The sequence below is a fragment of the Ictidomys tridecemlineatus genome, chromosome 7 (assembly GCF_052094955.1).
Source record: "Ictidomys tridecemlineatus isolate mIctTri1 chromosome 7, mIctTri1.hap1, whole genome shotgun sequence".
Lineage (NCBI taxonomy): Eukaryota > Metazoa > Chordata > Mammalia > Rodentia > Sciuridae > Ictidomys > Ictidomys tridecemlineatus.
In genome coordinates, this window is record NC_135483.1 from 26,798,059 (window position 1) to 26,818,802 (window position 20,744).

A 20,744-nucleotide genomic window follows, 5' to 3' on the forward strand; every position below is an offset into this window, starting at 1 on the left:
GTATGACACCTTGAATGCTTTTTTTCTTTGTTAACAATAATCCAGTAATGTTTTTCTTATAATTAAGATTATTCAGAAATTCTCCCATTGTGGGTCTGAGATAGGTATCTTACATCACTTAAAATAATTAATAAAATGGCCATCACACTTTGGTCTATGGTATATCTCCAAGTAGAGAATGGGCTTTGAATGTTGTTGTTAACTTGGGGATGGGGGATAATACTCTGATTTGGACTATTTGGTGGGGGGAACAACATGAATTTTATTATCAGAGTAGGAATTGTTACAAGTAAATGTGTCTTTTACATTGCAAAAAAATTTGATAAACTCCAGTATGTTCTGACCTCCACCCTTGTATCTTCCAGTGTGAGAGGACAACTCGCTTCCACTATTTAAATTTAGCTTATCAAACATGTCATTCTAATTATTACGTAATTGCTTTTGTCCTGAAAGCTGTTTCATCTTCTATTCTTCTATTTGACAACCAAAATATCAGTTGATTGACTTCATTTTATTTCATTCATTTACTTTAGTAAGACAATGTTTACAAGAGAAAAATAAGGAGAGGAAAAAAAAATCAGAAAGAGAAACCTTAAAAAATGAATGGCAAAATATTAAAATGAAACAATTAATGTAATCAGAGAAATAAAGTAGATGTACTCTCAAAACAGAAACTCTTTAAAAAGAGCTAACTAGAAATTCAATGTCAGTTAGCAAACCATCACCCTTTCTTGCATTATTTACTGACAGAATCACATTTATTCAGATATTTCCAATGTGACTAAGGGGAAGATAATCTCATCTCTGTTTCCAAGTTGAACCTTTGATTGTCTATGCTCATTAGAATTATTTCATCTATTTTTCTAAAAAGCAGTTTAAATATTTGTAATCTGATTTGATAGTAGGCTTTATGGCTCATGCTTCAAGGATATTTGGAGAGCTTCACTGTGTACTTGTTTTTTGCCTTGTTGATTCTTTCCCCCCTTATCCCTTCTAGACTTGTAATAAAAGCTTTCAGCTTCAAACTCTATTCATTGTCAAGTTAAAGTCATAAGAGACCACAGACTTAAAATCATCCAAATGCCCAAGAGGAGAGTACAAGAGAAGAAAAATAAATTATCAAAACAAAAAAACAAGCAATGTGACAAAAAATAAAGAATTAAATACAAGACAAGAAAAGAAAAGGAAACTTATAAGGCATCTATGAGCCAGTTTCTGTTTGTCAAAAAATGAAAACACTAAATTATTTTCTTGGGTTTTTCTGGTAGGTGGTGCCACCTTCATTTGTGTCCTGTAATTTAGATGGATTTAGATTTCCTGTGCAACTTGTGAATGTGCAGCAATGTACCACAGGTACTTTACACGTATGTGCACGCATACATGAATATACACACACACTCACCCACCCTGCTATTCATTGAATATGTCTTGTATGTGAACAAAGTTTTATGTGTCACAAGTTTGGTTCCCAAGGTAGTGGTGTTGGGTGATGTTTTCAATGTAGAAAGAAGTGGGGTCTAGTGAACTGTACAGTGTTAGGGTTTTACCAAAGGCCATTTATAAAAAGAGAAACACCTCATTTTTTAATTTGAACCTCTAGAACTGCAAATGAAGCTCTTTTCTTTATAATGTTTGCTTATCTCAGTTATTTTGTTGTAGCAGAAGAGGACAGATTAACAAACACACATACCAGCTGCTCCCATAGACTAGAAAATTTATTAATAGACTCATTGAATGGCTTATTGAACAAATTAATCAGGCAAAACCAAATGAGTCAGTAATTAAAATCAATTTATATTTTGAATAATTGAAATTTGAACATATTGTAATTATTTGATCAATGATATTTTGAACTTGACTTTACAAAATTCAACACTTTTCCTTCTTTATTGAAAATACTTTGTGTATAAAAATTCCAAAATATGCTTGTTATAAAATTTATTTCTGTTTGCCTATCATAAGTTTTGCTAACCATTATTCTCACAAATCTATTTGTTTTGAAGACCAAGAGCAAAATTCTATTTCTTTCTGACTATTTCCTTCTGACTGTCATATGGCTGATGTTTAATTAAAAACAAAAACTGATTATAAACTAATGATTCGGAACATCCCCCTAGGGGTTCAGAGAGGAAGAGCTGACATAATGTGACATATGCTTTCTTTCAACCACCAGTTACAGGAAGCACATTTTGAGTATGAAAAGTCAATTTATTTTCAGAAAACATATCTCTGGGTATAATAAAAAGAAAATTAAACAAATAATATTTGAAAGAGAGAGGCATTGGGGTTATGAATAGCAAATCACTAAAATTTGACCTGGAAAGAATGAAGAATAGAGTGTTTCCTCAATTGCATATTTCTCTTTGACAGTGAATCACAACAGGAGAAAATTAGACTTCCATGCAATGGATGCTGATGCATTTTTAAAAGCCAAAAGGTGAAAAGCATTCTTAGTTAGCAGAGGTTCTTGTTGTTTTCTGTATATGGAATTTAATTTAATTTAATATGGATAGCTATGAGGTAGGCAAGATAACTTAAAAAATACCTTTTATATATTTCACTTCAAAATCATTCTATATGTAGTATCACTTATGTTGAATTTACTTTTAAGCTTTGAATGCAAAAATGAAATGAAGTTGAGGAAATAAGATTGGATCATCAAAGAACAGAATGTTAGACTTTATGATTGACTAAATCTTTATATTAATTGTGTAATAAAAGCCATACAATCATAGCACAAAAGCATAGGATGTAGTCTAAAATTTGACATAAAACTAAAAATAAAAGTTACCCAAGAAGGAAATGATGGAGACTCACGGAGATAAAACAAATTATATGTCAGAACAAGTCTTAAAAGCATCTATGATTTGTTGTTTATCAATAGATACAAATGCATATAATTTGTAGAGGAAAACTTGTCACAGACTATTAGGCTCTAACTCAACCTGTTTTCAAGCCCTTTCTTCTAGTTTTCCAGGAAGAGATGCCAAATATCAGGACTCTGGCAAAAATATTTCTGATATAACCGTTCTAGTTGGTACTTTGATTTTCTTGATATAGTCAAACTTATTTTTCCTCTCTCATCTTCCTTTTGGAATGCACAAACTGCAGAACAGGTATAGGATATATACTGGGAAGGCATAACAATAAAGCAGAGAAAGAACAGAGAATTATGAAAATGCAGAGCCCCTGATGGTATCGATCTTCTGAACTGACAATCTTAACAATCCTTGTCATCATGTTGCAGAGTTTCATCTTTTTGTATTAGCTGCACTCCATTATCTTCAAACTAAGCCACATAAGAAGCAAATACAAGGTGCATTTTTCCTATTGCTCAGTGGCACTAGTCATAAGTAGAGAGTGTAATTGCAGAATTGTTCAAAGGGCAATTGATAGATAGTGTAAGGACAAATGACAGATTAAGGAGATATTGTGAGAAAACAGTGTACAGAGAAATGTACTAAGCAATATTAGGAAGGCAGAATCTCTAGGAAGCAGAAAGTCAGGCTTGGATACAATGCAACAAGTAACAAGCACCTTATATATGATGTGCAGGACTGAATCCTCACATCTGCCACTACTCAGCACCAATTTAACAATTCACAACACTGCAATGTGGGCATTGACAGCTTCTGCACATAGGTGCCAGAGCTTTGTCTCTCCAGCTCTTGTTTTGATGGATTCGCCAGCCCTCAATGCTGGAGTAGATGTGGCATAAATAACACAAATCAATTTCTTTCTTTTGTTCAGTTTTAGTCCTGAGTGCTTAAACAGATATTTCAAATTAGTGAAGCTTATGACACCCATCAGTACCACAGAAGAAATGATAATGGAGAGTAAATTTTCTAGTTTCTACCTTTGCAAATTAATATTTACAAGACATGTAATCTTTGAAAGATTACAGAAATATTTAAAAAGTTGTAAATCAGGAAATATAAAAAATTAACTACTTGCATGTTAGAGAATTGTATTGTACCTTGTCTAATTTTGTTCAAAAGTTTTGTGAAAATATTTGCTATGAAATTGGATGTGGATATTAAAATTATCAAAAAACTGTCTATACACTTCTCTATGTAGACATATAAACATTTTCAATAAGCATTAAAAGAATAAAGTGTAGGACTGAGGATATAGCTCAGTTGGTAGAGTACTTGCCTCGCATGCACAAGGCTCTGAGTTTAATCCCCAGCACTAAAAACAAAAAACAGAGCAAGGTATAATATAATATATTTCTTTATCTATAAGAACATGTACATACATCATATATGTAATAGATATGATATATAAATATATATTATTGTATCTTTGCTAATAAATAAACTGCATCAATAAAATAAGCTCCACATTAATACACAACAAAGCTTTTGTTGACAGAATATAAACTGTCTGTGACAGTAAGTGTAAATGTTTAGACTGGAGGCTCACCCTGCCCCCACTAAAGGAAAGATATTTTACCTGATCATAGTGTGAAAGCTGGGATCCTAGCCTGAAACCAATCTTATTTCAGTGAGTTCTAAGTGAGTAACTAAACATATCACATAGCTATGTCATTTCAATCTTCCCCTGGCACTGCAGGAGAACAGCAAGTATTTGCATAGCAGCCCCAGAGGGCTATTGGAGCTTATCGTGATACCAGCTGAGATCGCCAGCTTAATTTGAACAAGAAATGAGGGCAAATGATAAAATCTTCTATCCCCTTCTCATTTCCCTTTAAAGCCCCATCTCCTCTGTGTATATAGAAGTTGGTGTATTTGTGTTACCATGGTCCTTTAATTTGTCTTTGAGGAAAATCTTAGGACTACAAATTAAATTATTATCAATTTAAACACCCCATATATAATTCAAACCCAACACACAAACCTGCACTTTCTGGAACTATATATAAATATATATTTTTTTTTCTCCTTCATATGGGTCTGTTTGTCTCTGTGCTCCAAAGTAAATTCTTTCCTTTCAACTACCCTCGAAATCTCAGACCTCATCTTTTGACTTATTTAATCTGCTTTTTTTTTTAACTATACAGAAAACTTCTGTCTCTTTTAAATATACTTTTAGTTATGAAATTTTCATTAGGTATCTTTTATAGCTTATAAAAATCTATAGTTTTCCAAAAATGTGCTACTACCAATATGCTACTTTTTATTTTAAATCTGAGTAGCTAGTTATCTATATACCATGTAGTTGCCTATAACAGCTGTTTTAAAACCCCCATTCTTGCTCATTTTAATGCTTAAGTATCTTTAAGTTTGATTCTGTGACAATTTTTTTTAAAATAAATTCATGCAAGGTATTATAGATCCTAGGTTATAGGGAATTCAAATTGTATGCAGGGCTGTAAAACAAGTTCAGTTTTAAAACCCATTTTCTTTTTCACTGTGCCCTTCAATGTCTCTATTGAAAATAACTCACAAGCTCTGAAATCTTACTATGTACAGGTGCTCTTCATGAGCTTCCAATATGCCAAATAGTTTAATTCTGAAACAGTCCAGGAGAGAGACACTGTTACTCAATAGTATTGATGATGGTGAAACTCAGGCACAGAGAGGAAAAGTCACTTGTCCTAGTCAAAAAGTCAGTAAGAAACTAAGCCTAACCTCAACCCAGAAATCTGAGTCCAGACTATGTGATTTCTATGAATGTGTCTTGCAGTCTTTAGAAAGGAGGGATCATGTCCATATTGCTAACTAATGTGACTGCAGTAATCAATGCAGTTCAGGGCACATTATCAACACTGAGAAAATAATTGTTTAGTGGAAGAAGAATACTGAATAATTTAATTATTTTTGATAAAAACTAAATATGTTTATATTATGTTAGAGTAATGGCCAATAATATCTCTATTATTTTATATAAACTCCATTTTCTTAATGTTAAATATATCTTCTGACTCTGAAACTGTTAGCAATATTTGCATAGTCTGGATTCCTCCCTAGAGGAATATTTCAAAATTATTTTTCTTACATTTAAAAGGCACTTTAAGAATTACATGTAAATATAATAGCACAAATATTGTATAGTATCCAAAACTATGCTTCAAAATGTGTTTGCCTTTTATTCTCTGTTACTTTTGACAATATGTCAATACATTTTGATTTGGATATTAATGCTTCTACAGAAAGCATCAGGGACTGGAATTCTCTTGGTATTAAGAGAACAAAGATAAACTTGACAATTATATGAAGGAACTATATACAATTCTCAGTTCCTTATATTTCCAATATGTATAACTTAAAATTCATGAATAAATTAGATAATAGACAATTCTTGTTTCAATACTAAATAGATATTAGTATAGTGTGCCTTGATTGTTTTCATATCTTTTACCATCATCTTAAATATCCTCTATATTTTTTCATATCTTCAATAGTGTGGAATATGGAAACTGTGTCTCTTTAGATTTATTTCATTGCAGATTCACAGACAGCTATTTTGCTTTAAAGTTTAACATTCTGATATGCTAATAATTTATTCCTATAATTAGATTGATGTCAACTTATGATGATTCTTCCCTTATGATTCTAACAAATGCCGGGTTTGAAACATTTCATTACAGTCACTTCTACTTTCATTGTTATAGGTTTTCTCCATCTGCTTCCTAGAATTCTGACAGATTATGAATGAAGGTACCCTGAACAGGAACTGTGGTTTTGCTGTTGAGGTTTCTAACAGAATAGCATTACTACGTTTTCTTTCTCCTGCCATTTCTTTCAGGACTCTCTAGCAGTGAGTCATTGAGCACTCATAAGTCACCTCATTAAGGCTAATCCTTTTGATACAAGAGCAAATATCTCAGGACAAAAATAGGTAGGACAGGCTGGGCTTCAGCTATTTTGGGGGGCAGCCCTGTTTTCTCACCTGCCTGGCTGCCAGTAGGTTGGACTGAGAGTGTAGGAACTCAGCTCTGAGAACCCCTTTTGCCTCTGTGCTCTAGAACAGGCACGACATTGGTGACACTGGTCAATTGGAACAACCAGCACTGGCAATACCAGGGGCTAACAGGAATAAAGGGGTACTTTCTGCTTCTAGGGTAAAAGGAAAAGTGGTGTCAGAGACCAGTTACCCACAGCAGGAGGCACAAAGAACCCTCAAAGCTTCTACTACAGATGGGAATATGCAGACAGTTTTTCCACCACTAAACTGCCCTCAAATCCAGATTTTAAGTTCCATTTCCCATCCAGACTTCTTTCTTAGGGAACTGGTTCACTTAATAAATGGCACTAGTGCTTTCCATCTAAGCCTGAGAAATTAATTTGTTTGAAGTTCACCTATAGATTCCAAATTGCCCATGCTTTTCTTAGCACATACGGGTTTTCTTTCATAGCTTTTTTCCCCCCTTTTTTCTATTTTTTATTTTTTAGTTATACATGATAGTAGAATGCATTTTGGCATATCATACATACATGTACTATAACTTCCTGTTCTTGTAGTCATACATAATGTGGAGTTACATTTGTTGTATATTCACATATGAATATAGCAAAGTTATGTCTGATTCATTCTACTGTCTTTCCCATTCTCATCCTCCCCCATCCTCCTCATTCCTCCCATCCAGTCCAGTGAACCTCTCCCCTCCCCCCCCACAACTGCCTAATGTGAGTCAGCATCCGCATATCAGAGAGAACATTAAGCTTTTGGTTTGGGGGGATTGGCTTATTTCACTTAGTATGATAACCTCTGGTTCCATCCATTTACCAGCAAATGCCATAATTTCATTCTTATTTGTGGCTGAGTAATATTCCATAGTGTATATACCACATTTTCTTTATCCACTCATCTATTGAAGAGCACTCAAGTTGTTTCCATAGCTTAGCTCTTGTGAACTGAAACACTAGCTTTTTTTGGAGGGTGAGGACAATGGTATCAGGGATTGAACTCAGGAGCAGTCGACCACTGAGCCACATCTCCAGCCCTATTTCATATTTTATTTAGTGATAGGGTCTCCCTGAATTGCTTAGCACCTTAATTTTTGCTGAGGCAGGCTTTGAACTTGTGACCCTCCTGCATCAGCCTCCCCAACTGCTGGGATTACAGGTGTGCCTGTGGGATTACACTGTGCCTGGCTTCATCTCATTCTTGATCTTGGTTTTGTACCTGATGTGTCCAATGCAAACTAGATTCTAAAGTATACATGTAATCACAAAGAATGTGGAATATCAAAATACACAGTGAAAGGCGAACAAAACTGGATCCTGAAATTTCCTAATTATAAGACTTATTGTGAAACCAAAATCATCAAAAATAATATGGTATTTACATGACAAAGTACAAATAATCAATAATTGATAGGATAGACAAAATTGACAGAACAGATAAAAACACAGAAACATATAACTCAAATAATTGGTTTTCACTTAAGTTGGACCAAGCAATTAATTTTTTAAATTTAGAGCTCAAACAACTAAACACACACACATACACACAAATCTTAATCCGTATTTTATATTTTAAACGAAGATTAAAGTGGAATGAATCTATATTCATAAATTTTATTTTTAAAAGAGAAAATCTTAACAGCCTTGCGTAGAAAAATAATTTTACCAGGGAAAATGCAGTGGATATAAAATTTAAAAATACCAGTAAATTTGAGTTCATCAAAGATATAAATTTCTGACATGTAAAGATACAATTATGAAAATTAATAGAAAACAAACAGACATGGAGATAATAATTTCAATGCATGCCTCAAACAAAATAACAACAATCAGAATACACATTTTTTAAATTGCTTCAGATCCAGAACAAAGAAGACATTATCAAAAAGCAGTGATAATGAGTAAACTTATAGTACCTCAACTCACCATAAGAGAAATATGATTAGTCAATAAATCTTTAAAAATATATTTAACAATATTAATTTTGGATAAAATGGTTCAAATTTAAAAGACCACATTTAAGAGACTATACTACCTGAAACTGATATACAAACATAAAATCAAATATGTGAAAGAATGCAGAGCCCTAGAATTTTCATATATTGATGGTATAGGTAGTAAACGAATAACCACCTAGAGAAAGTATTTCTTCTTTATTCATAAAATTAAATATTTAAGAACAATACAACAAAGCATTGCCAAATTTTATGAATTGATGTATGTATATAAAAACTGTAAAATAATCTTCACAGCAGATTTTTTTTTATATCAGTCAAAAGTTGAAGGCAAGTATTCAGTGACAGGAGACTCTATAAAATATTGTCATACTTATGCAAATTGACTCAGACTTGGCAGGGGAAGGGCTGAATTAATGATATAACAACCATGTGCATGAATCACCACAGATCTTACAGTAACTCAAAGATGCCAGCACAATAGATTGCTTACTCTATGACTCAATTCATTAAAATTTCAAAAATGGTCAGTAGTGAAAGAAATCAGAAGAATTTATTTATTTATTTTTCCTGGCATGGAGGTATTAGCTGGAATGGAACACATGGAATTTTCTTGCTTCATGCAGAAGAATGTGTCATATAGTGAACAAATGGTGGTTCTGTACAAGCATACTTTTGTTACAACTCAATAATTTGTACGCATTACAGATTTTGCTTTTTGTAAATGTCACCTGATAGTAATTTAAGAACACACACACAGAAATAAGTAAGTGGGGAGAATGTAGTTATTTATGCATATCCTATAAATTTTCAAGAATGGCTAGGAAAATACAGCCTGAAGGCAAGAGGTACACGAGCAGCAATCATCCATCATCCTTCCTCTGGTTGATCACACATATGTGCATAGTTTTCTTCTCACAGTTAAAGCACAGTCATCCCTTGGACAAGAAACACCTCCAACACTCATTCATTGTATGATTTTTATTTTTTTTTAATTTGTTTCCCAGCCATGTGTCTTCTAAATTTAAAGGCATTTAAAGGTATTCCACATGTGCAAGGTATGTTTATGGAATAGCCTTCCCCTGTCCACCTCCAAATTAGTATAAATCCTAATTGGTTTTAAATGTGGCAAACAAACAAAAAAAAAAAACCACATTGGGTTAAAAATAAAACAAGACAACAACAACAACAACAACACACACACACACACACATACACACAACATACACTTATTTCTCTCTCACATAGATTGCAGGTTGGAATGAGAGAGCAGCTCTACTCCTTGAAATTATTCAGGATCCTGAAATTTGTTCACCGTGACTTTATCTCCAGGGTCAAAATCTGGTCATAGAAAACTGAGCTCTGGGTTACAGGGTGGTTAAAAAAAAAAAAGGAAATCTAAGAAAACAATTTACTTGGTGAAGATGAAGCAAATGTTGTGCAAGTCATTTATATTGACATTTCCTTGTGGTAAACTTGCTTTAATCCCCCATGCCTAGTTAAAAGAAACACTGGGAAAAACAGTTTCCATTCATATATACTCAAGAGGTAAGAAATGTGTATGCTTTCTTTGGGTGAAAGTAATACAAAATAATTATATTCTATCACAACATCAGACACACTAAAACCTCCATCTTTGTCTCTTCTGATAGCTTAAGACACCCCATATTTGAAAGTCCACAGGAACCATCTTGTTTTCTGTCTTGCATGCTCTACTTTTTCCTTCATACTGCTTTGAGTTTCACTGGACCCAAAGAAAATGGAGGACAGATAAGAAACAAGAAAGATCTTGTTTTAGTGATACACTATTGAGCTCTAGTTTTGATAGTCTTTAATAAGGATGTCATTTAGCTATTGGCTTTCCCCTTCCCAGGTAAGTTGTGTGTGTTGTCTAAAGCCTTGTCAGCTGAGCCTGCCCTTGTGTTTTAGTTAATGGTTGAGGCCTCCTCCAGCTGATTTGACTTCCCACTGGGCCTCCTCTTGTGGAGACCTCTTCTAATAGGACCCAGCTCACGTGTAGTTCATTGGAAATACTCAGAGTGCTGCCTCTTTCTGTTGCAGCTTGTGCTGTCTCCTCACAGCTAAGGTTATCTTAATTCTAGATTATTTTTTGAAACTGAACCAAAAAAAAAGAATTGTCCTCAGTGTTTATGACACTTTAATGTGGTATAGAAAAAGCACTGTAATTAATTGACTTATAGATCTTTCATTCATTTCCTTAAAGTGAAAAGAAATCCTCTATTTTCACCTACAGTTCTGTGTGGGCTTCTTTTAACACAATGGGCTAGAAAGGACTTGAGGATTCTTTTAGCTTCACAACAATGACAGATCTAGGTTAGTCTGGTCACATATCAAAAACTCCCGGTAATCATTTTAGTCCTGTTTCTCCTATAAAATCTGTAATTCCTAGACTTCCAAGTCTGTTGGAAAAAGAAAGTGATTCTGAAATTGTACACTTTATGATCAACTAATTTTTCTCCTTTTGGGATGGAGAGATTTAAAAAAAAATGTGTATCACAATGAACAAGGTATAGACTGATCGCTTGAGTAACTTAAATATAAAATGAAGATCTATAGACAAGAAATGGAAGCCGTCTTAGTCCTCTTGATTAGTGTATTATGCAGAATGAGAGAAAGATGCACATTTGGACATGGGAAAGGAATCTAGAGAGTAAAAATAGTTGTAACCAACACATCCTCTGCATTTCCCTTATGTTGAGCAAAGGAAGCTTACTGTGGTGGTCTATTACTGTTCTTTAAATAAAATAGCAAGTTGTTAGTTTGGCAATTGATCATGCCATTTGTTAAAGTACTATATTTTTTTATAAGAAATTTGGCTTGGTGGGTAGAGCTGAGCTTTTCTTACTTAGATGTTCACTTTTGTGGTAACTTTAAAATACATTTTTATTATTTTTCGTGTTCTCAAGTTCAATCTCTGTGGGAAGCAATCTATTATAAGGCAGATTTGTTCAACAGGTCCTGCAGAGCTTCACAAATTCATCCCTCCAGGGATGTTATTTTTGATGGTAAAACATAAGGAAAACTATTAAATAAAAATAAAAAAAATAACAAATATAAAGCATACACAAGAAAGAGCAATACATGTATTTTTTTATATATTTAGCAACATGGAGATCAACAATGAAAACTTATCTATTCATGTCCAAAATTTAGTATAAGATTAATACTTAAAAGGTATATTACAATTCTGTATTTTAGATAATCTCTCTATATTAGTTAATCCAATGACAACCACTATTTTTAAAAGTATTTAAATTTTTCATTTTTAATAAAATTATCATACTGAATCCATAGGAAAATGTAACAGCCTCCTAAGGTTATTCTTAGACAACACTATTATTAAAATATATAATTCTAAATAAATATTCTCATTTCCTCTCAACTGTTATTCTACAAATGGACTTTATAGGTAAAGAGAAAACATTATTCCGCATGAATTCAGTAAACAACACAATTTTCAACATATTAGCAGAATATCATCATAATTCAATGGCTTTGTAAAGACTCCAAAGTCAAAATACCTGGGTTCAAAGTCCAACCTTGTCACTTAGCAATGTCAGGTTAAGTAAGTTGTTTTTTGTGTCATGGTATAGTTTCTGCAAGTAAAGAATTAGCTTAATTGCACTATCTACATTATGGCATGTATGTGAATTCAATGAGCTAATCCATTTAACCTGCTTTGAACAGTATAGGACATTTACAAGTTATTGTTATTAATACAATAAACACCCTCTTTGATAAAATAAGATAGCATCAGGGGAAAAATACTTTGTTTCAATATTCTGGCCATTATTACCAGCCATAAATCATATCATTTGCCCACAGTTAGTTCTCTATGCCCTTCACCTGCATATTGCTAACCAAACTTTCAACACTTGTGTAAATCCACTTCCTGTTCCATGGAAAATGTTATTTCTCACTTTTTCTAAATTTCTTTCAGTGTTACAGGATGAAAGCTATTCACCAATAACATGGATAACATTTTATGTCCTTTTTTTTCTGGAATTTTCTTTTCAGGCATTTATTGTTTCTATTTTGGTTACCTTTATTTACTCTTTCTTTCTCCTTCTGTTTATATCTGGAATTAGTGCTCCAAACCTTCCTTGTTTACATTTCACACTTCAACATTGTCCAATCTTCAGAGTTTGCCTCTGAAAAAGAATACTCAAAATGTACTCGGCTGACTTACTTCCAATTCTTGATTTTATCTCTGGTATTTTTCTGAAACAATTCTTACCCATGGTAGCCCTGATTGCTACACAGCTGTATGAAATGAGTAAGTACCAGCTTTTTAAATTGTACTTCATTGCCAGATTATAAAATATCACTTATTTATTTCTCAGCTTCACTCTCTGAATTTCTTGACTTCACATGTTCCTGGTTTATCTACCTTTGTGCATAATAATTCTCTGATGTCCTCTTTGGGGGATCTTATTTCTTTTTTTGTCTCATAAATGCTGGTCTTTCTGAAGGTTCTGATACAAACTCTACTTTTCTCTCCCTCTATCCTATAGGTAATCTCCTCCAATTCCTTGAGTTTTGTCTACTGTTCCATATGTTTGCCTTTATACAACCAATATAACATTTACATACAATAAAATGCATAGATCTAATGTATGGAGTTCAATATGATCTGATGAATCACTTCAATCAAAGTGTAAAATAGTTTATTTATTCTAGAAACTTATCCTTTGTTTTTTTTAAATGTACCATATATTGAAACTTTGAAATCAATTTATTTACCAAAATATAAACAAAATATATCAACATCTGTGTAATTAAAACCAAATTCATGTTTAGAGGAATTTTCATATTAAATAATTAGAAATGCATAATATTCTCAAATCAAAATCCTAATATTCTTCTTGCAAAAAGTAGGTGAGGATCATAAACGGGGTGAACTTTGTTTTCAAGTAAAATAATATACATGAAACATCTGAAAAAATCCATCCACATACAATCTATCACATGTATTTCCCATTGCATGTAAAGCAGCCTTCCATTGGATCTTGGCCTGCTGCCACTGAGGAGTATATGAGTAATAAAATGTCCAACACCTCTCCATTGAGTTCTCCAAGTTCTTGGAATGGATAAAAGGAATGCATGTGTTATAGTTAAAGCTTCATCCCAGGGTTTCATAAACTGACTTCCAGACCACTCAAGTATAATCGAATCAAGCCTTTATTGAAGCACACTGGTGGCGGCTGACCAGAACATAAAGCTGTTCCCCTGATCAGCCCCCAACAATTGCAAGAGCACTCCTTATGAGCCTGAAAACTGCAAAAGGGAGGTTACAGAAGCAGGACAGTGCAGTCAAGTGGAGGGAAGCCTAACCAATCACAGTTATCCCAGTCACCCCAGTTACAGAAACAGAGCCCTGTTACCTAGTTACAGAAACAATGCCCCATTAGGTAGTTCTGTGTTCTTAAACGTTTCTATAGCAAAAGGAAAAGAACATCTTGCTCCAGTCATGACTCTTCTACTTGGCATGGATGTTTTACAGGATGAAGTCATAAAACAAAATAGAGTCACATTTGCTCCTACTATTACACATGAGGTATCTGCAGTCCTGGGTTGAAGGCTGATGTTTTGGCCATGAGAATAAAATTGATAAAAATTTAGCTCACTGATAAGAAAGAATAGAGAAAAATTACTGATATGGGGAATGGCAGAACACCAATATAAATTCTATACATATCAAGAGGTGTTATAAGGGAATATTATATGACTTCATGTCAATAAATCTTTTGATATTTAATAAATAAATTCCTTGACAGACATTGCCTACCTAAATTGACTCAAGAAAAAAATAAGAACTTGGGTAATTATACATATTAATAAATGGAAATTTTAATTAAAATATCTTCACATCAATAGATAAGCACACAGATGCAAACTTGCAGGTCCAATAGCTTCACTGTTAAAATGTGACAAGAAAAGAATAATACCAATTTCTATTGAAAATATTTTGGAAAATAGTAGAGAAGGAAATATTTCCCCACTCATTTTATATACTATTACCCTTTTCTATTCTTCACATTTTAAAATTTCTATGGGTATTTTCTTCACGTTCACTGATTCTTTCTTTTGATATTTCTAATATGCTTCTAAATCCTTTTTATAAAATTCTAATTTTTTCTTTAGCAAACACTTCATATCTAGGATCTCCTTTTTAGAAAAGTGTCTAAATTTGTGTTGAACTTCATTGCCTTTTTTCACTAATAGCATATTAGCCCTTAATTCTTGGAAAATATTTTCTTTTAATACTTGAATATATTCATGTTAGCTGATTTGAAGTCATCCTCTGCTTAATCTAACATCTAATCCACTGTGAGTCAGTTTCTAATGGCAGATCCCATCAAAAATTTGGGTCCCACATTCCTGTGTCTTTTAATGTTTAGTATATTTAATAGAAATCTCCACATTGTATGGATTTTTTTTTTTAAATCAGGGATTGAAACCAGGGGTACTAAACCAGCAAACTACATCCCCAGCTCTTTTTAAAAATGTTTTATTTTGAGATAGGGTTTTGCAAATTTGCTCAGAGCCTCACTAAATTGCTAAAGCTGGCTTTGAACTCACAATCTTCCTGCCTTAGTCTCAGGAGTCTCTGGGATTATGGGTATGAGCCACCATACCTGTCTGTAATGTGTTTAATAAGCCTGTATACAATAATTTTTTTGTGAATTATTGTATTTCTAGTTGTCTAATGACTTTCATGTCTTCAAATGGAAATCTATTCCCCATCTGGGGTGTTCATTGTTGGAGTAACTTTCAGTCGCAGCTAGCAGCTATGAGCAACTCAGAAGTGCTTGAAATATCCACATTCCTTCAGGCCTGACAGGAGCGCCTGCAGGATGGGGTGAAACCACATCCTCAGCACTTGTGGTTAGCATTGCCAAACTACCTGGCCAGGAAACGGACAGTCAGGGGCTTCAGGACATGAAACCCCTGACTCAGTAAGGTCCAAAGACCCTTCCAGATTGCTTTCCACCATTACAGCAATATTTAGAGTTTCCTCACAGTGTGGTTACATTAGGCAGAAGATAATTAGCTTACAGATGTTGTCTTGCTTATGAAGCTCATTCAACCTGGCCCTACTCAAGGCTCTTTAGTTAAACAATTGGCAGGGGAAGGAGCCATTGCAGGAACTAGGGCTGCAATTGCCCCAGCATGCAGCGAATCCCTTTTGAAATGGACCTCTGCTACAAAGGAAATAGCCCCCTCTTCAGCGCCCATTCAGACATTAACAGCTGCCATTAGCAAACTAGCAGTTAACAAAAATGATGGGCTTTTCCCACTAAGATCTGATCCCATTTGCTAGGGCTGTAATCAGCCAGGCCACATTGAGGATTACTGTCCTAAGAATGGCAGCCTCCCTGGCCTCAAGACATCCTGCTCTAGATGAAAAAAAGAGAGAGAGAGAGAAAGAAAAGAAAAGTCATCTCCCATCTATTTAAATATTTTAAAATTATGAATGTCCCCATGTCTATTAAAATTGATATAGGGCCAATCCTAACAAGACATTTCAAGCAATTTGCAATGGTTGGCATATACATCACTTAATTGGGATTCTCTATAGCCCTTAGACTCAAGGCATTATAGTAAGAACACACAAGAAACAATACTAAGTCCCCTCATGATGCCTTGAAAAGAATCATATTTGGTTTAAAATTTCTTTCAATTTCAAAATTTTCTACTAAAATAGCAGCCCATAAGCATTGAGCCCCCCTCTCAGAGTCCTCCCAACTACCTATGGTCTCATGAAAAGATTCATAACAAATGCATGGGATTTTACGGGGCCCCTCTTAAATGTGACACCAGCCACCAGTTGCCAAGCTCTGGAAATTGAGCCTGGATGAAAGAAAGAGACCATTATGACCTCCCCACAGGAGGGCTCACAAGATAACCTGGGTTGAAATCAAAGACCTATTAGATCAAGCTCAGACCATGTCACCTGCCAGAAACCAGAGCCCTGGTACTCTCTTCTTGCTTATGTGTGCGGTTACAAACTACAACTTACAGGTAAGTGCACAACAGGTAAGTATGGAGGAAGAAAGGCATCTGCCTAAATGCCTGATAACTCAAGGCCCTATGCTGGCCTGTCCAAGCAAAACCGATACACTTCAAAGTATGTCCCATAAGGGAAAATTTGCTTTGCAGATAGCTATCACTCATGAATGGCTGTCTGTGTTCTCCTCTAGTGGAAGGACTCTATCACCACCTAGTGGCAGAAACCTTTCAGGGAGCAAAATACTCATGCCACTGCAATTAAAAAACCATGAGAGCAATCCATGCTCAATTAATCATGATCAGAAATGTTTCACATACTTCTCTCTCAAATCTTGCAGAATGCATCCCAAGGACAAAACTCAGGAGGAGAACAGGAGCCCTCTGGATTAACATCATCATAAGGCTTGTTGTCCTCACAGCCACAACTGCAACTGCTGCTCTCTTCACTCTCCTGCAAAAGGACCACACCCAACCCAACCCAACCGATTGGAAACAACTTATGCTGTTGCTGGAATTTTAATTGGACTTTCCCCTTCTTTTGCATCAATGCAGAAAAGCACCTCCTTTATGCTATTGTGCATCATTCTGTCATTCAGCCCTCAAGTACATGCTTGGTGGGTGGGGGCTCCATCTCCCGGGATTCTTTTACCTGTTGGTTTGGATGATACTGCATTGCCTTTCTGGTTTGCTACTGATGTTTCCTCACAATGCCCTGTTACATCTGACCCAATAGCAAGGCACCCTTGGAATATGTCACTCTCACTTGATCATTCATGGGCCTTTACTATATTAAGGGATGTGTCTAGGGCACAGAGGTTATGTCAGTCTACAATTTGCCTTCACAATGATATTCTCTGGAAGCCAGGAATAGGATGCATTATAGGTTTTCCAGTCACTCTCCTTAGAAGGTGAAGCAAAAGTAGTCTCTGTCAGTGGTCTGCCTAATGGCATGACCATGACCCCTCATGCTAAAGACTCATGTTATTGGCCTCAACCCTTTCTGCAGAGATGTCCCTGGAGAAAATTTAAAGATATCAAATAAAGTATACCTCTAAGAGCTATATCTTGGAGAAACTGTCTCTCCCTTTCCCAACCCTATTTCATTTCTGATGAGCTTATTAGTTAGTCCAGACTTTATACCAAAGGTGGATGGAGAATGGAATTTTCAACAGAAACAAATACATTAATATGTAAATATCATACAGATTGGATAACAAATTCTCAAAATACAAAAGAAAGACAGGAGACTTTTTGCAATTAGGCAGACAATTGTTATGTGGTGCTTTCAAATGTATAAATATCAGTCCTATTGTCACCATGGATGCCATTTGGCTAAACAGCTCTTTCAAAAAACCCTCAGCTAAATGTGCTACTAAAGGCCATATATGTGTTAAGCCACCCTTTTTCTTTGTAACTTCCACTCAAAATCACAAAAATGGTCATCTTAATTGTGATGATCCCAATGTGAGTTAACCAATTGCTGGAACTCCTCTGTTAAGACAGTAGTGCTAATGAGAACATCCCCCCATGTTATGGTTTCCAACGAAGGATGACTCCTCTGTTCAAGAGGTTCACTTTACAAAAGATATTTCCCTTCCCAGGGTTAGGCAAGATTTTGGGATTACTGCTGCCATTATAGCTGCCTCCCTCGCTGCAGTGGCAGCAGCTACCGCCAGTCCACAGCAAATGCTGCAACCATTAACCAGGTAGTGCAGTGCTCCACTAAAGCCCTGACCACCCAGGAGCAACTAAACCTGCACTTGCAAGGAGGTATCTTAATGTTACAACAACAGATTGACCTTATTGATGAAAAAATTGATATGCTTCAATTGAATGTTAGAGTACCCTTCAGTCCTCAATTTCTGTATGTTTGTCAAACCCCTGTGTTGGTAAAAAATGTAACAGAAGCTCGGCTTGAACTGGCAAATAGACTTAAGGGGACTTGGGATATGACTTTTAGAAATTTCACTGTGATGCTGCCTGCTCAGTTTCTCAGCCTAAATGAAACCAGAGCAGAGCTAAATTTTAACCCCTCAATCTTACAGCGTCTATGGGATAAATTGTCAGCTTTATTTGACCTTGCTAATTGGATCCTCACTGGTATTGGCATAGTCATAGTTTTTCTTGTTTTAGTATATGTTATATTATATTAAGCTTCCAAAAACAGCTCAACAAAGTAGAAACAAAACAAGCTATGTTAGATCATGCATGTAAGGAAAGTCAAAAGGAAAATAATGATTCCCCTGCATCTGTATGGATGGCAGCTATGGATAGGATCTAAGTAGTACACACTAAGGGTCAGTTTTCTATGAGGGATCATGCCCTGAGTCTTAGCACTGCTCTCCTTTTTGTCTATCTGTGTCTTTCAGCTGTCACAATATTACTGTTTGTCTGTCTATGGCTTTTCTCTTTCCTTCCTGGATGCAGCATCACCAGCTCAGTGCTGTGAGCTGGGCCCTCCATGGAGAAGAACCCTGTTTCCCGATCCTAAGGTAAATGCTGGCATGGAGGCCACGGGATTCATTATCTATCAAGGAGACAGAGAACCCTCTCAGGGGCAATGCCTTGCACACTCCACATCACCCTGTTTGGCCCTGGAGGATGGCTGGTTAGTCAATAATGGGTAAGATTCCTCAAGGGAGGAACAACCTAAGACAGGCACAGTCGCAGAGGGGCCATCAGGAGGAAACTTGGGGGCCAACAGAGGTGAGGCACAGAACCTTACCCCCCCAACCTGTGCAAAGGCCTATTTCTTCACTTCTTCTGAGAGAGGTCTCCTGCCCCCATGACTGCTCCCCATGCCCAGCTCAGATCAGGACCCAAGTGACAGACAGAGACCTAGTCAACAGCAGCTGCCCGCTCAGGCTCACCACAGCAGGAAACAACTGCAGCTACAGGAAAGGACCATGTCTGGATGTTTTCCCATTTCTCTTTCTTAGTTATCCCCCCTTTTTTTCCATGCTTTTGCCTTTTCCTCTCTTCTCTCATCAGGGTTCTCCTTTGGCAATAAATTTAATAAAAGGAGAGGAAATGTTGGAATGACTTTCAGCCGTAGCTAGCAGCCATGAGCAGCTCAGAAGTGCTTGAAATATCCACATTCCTTCAGACTTGACAGGAGGGCCTGCAGGATGGGGTGAAACAGACAGTCAGGGGCTTCAGGGCATGAAACCCCTGACTCAGTAAGGGCCAAAGACCCTTCCAGATTGCTTTCTGCCATCTCAGCAATATTTAGAGTTTCCTCACAGTGCAGTTACATTAGGCAGAAGATGGTTGGCTTATGGATAATGTTTTGCTTATGTATGATCGATGGGCATGCCCCACTGGAACTCTATAACAGTTGTGTGCATTCCAAAAATAAACTGAGCTACTGGACGACAACTTGAGGTTTGTCTTCTGCCAGTTCTCTCACAAGCTCCTGTGTGTTGACTCTGTGTCTCTACCCGCTGCGACTGAGGTAGCCAAGCAACTAATTGATCACACCAGTGACAGGAATGTATGCAGTTCATCATCTGATATCTCTGTCCTAATACCATGGTTTCCAATATTGGCATAATCTTTAGGCTGGGCCTTCTATGATTCCCTTGTCTCAAAGTAAATTTTATTCAGTTTATGATGTAGGCAGAGATGGGCTTACCTTTTCTCTGCATCCCTTGCTTCTGAGCTGGCTCCCTCAGATTCTGTCTTCCCTTCTCATTTTATGCTCTGATACTTCAAAGACATTCAGTATAACAATTCCACCACCTGCACTATGAACCTTTGAGAATGCAATCAGTTAAGGGAAGCAACAATAGATGAACTGGCCCCCTGTAATTCTAACTTCCAGAATATGGAGTTATATCCTAGGTATCTACAAGGGTGTTTAGTTTTTGTTTGTTTCTTTATT